Source organism: Propithecus coquereli, unplaced genomic scaffold (genome assembly GCF_000956105.1).
Source record: "Propithecus coquereli isolate 6110/MARCELLA unplaced genomic scaffold, Pcoq_1.0 Scaffold124, whole genome shotgun sequence".
NCBI classification, from domain to species: domain Eukaryota; kingdom Metazoa; phylum Chordata; class Mammalia; order Primates; family Indriidae; genus Propithecus; species Propithecus coquereli.
The window spans coordinates 1,245,011-1,245,915 of record NW_012136525.1 but is presented as its reverse complement, the minus strand read 5'-3'; positions in this window follow the sequence as shown (position 1 = coordinate 1,245,915).

The window sequence follows — 905 nt, the reverse complement described above, 5'->3', positions numbered from 1 at the left end:
TCTTTTGTTCCTTTTTCCTCCCTTCTCTGACTGTGTTATCCAGTATCTAGTTTGATGTTTTCCACATAATAGGTGCTCCAAGCCTTTCTGCAACTGAAAATCTTCCCTCTCCTCTCTAGATCCCAGATCTCATTTAAGTCTCGTATCCTTCTTAGCCTCAGTAACCCTAAAATCGGATTTCACACGCTCAATCCGTGCAAGGCTCTGCAGGTTCCTTCAGAGCTGCCCACAGAACCGTCACGGGCAAGTGTTAGCTCCCATTCCCTCTCCGGATCAACCCCCCTTTCATGAGGTTAATATAATAAAAGTGATTCCTCTCATCTACTCGAGACTCAACCCTTTGGGAGGGGATATCTGCCACATCAGTCTTAGTGAGGTTACAAAAAATACAAATGCTCACTGCTTTCATGGCTTACTCTCTACCCGCAATTATCTTATAGCTGAACTTAATCCAAAGTGAAGACAAGGAGCAGTCACGCGTATAGGAAGAGTTCTGTGACATTGTTCAGCAATGGAGAACTAAATTTGGAGTTTCCCGGTTTTAACTAGCTATTATAATAGCTATTTACCCAAAGCCTCTAGGCCCTAGTTCACCATTTAGTACTTCCTCAAATTTATCGGTGCTTTTTTTTTTTTCTTTTTCTTGAAACAGGGTCTTACTCTGTCACCCAGGCTAGAGTGCAGTGGCATAGTCCATAGCTCAGTGCAACCTCCAACTCCTGGGCTCAAGCCAACCTTCTGCCTCAGCCTCTTGAGTAGCCGGGATTACAGGTGTGCACTGCCACACCTGGCTAATTTTTAAATTTTTGCAGAGACGGGTCTCTCTATTGCCCAGGCTGGTCTCAAACTCCTGGCCTCAAGTGATCTTCCAGCCTCAGGCTCCCAAAGTGCTGGGATTATAGGCG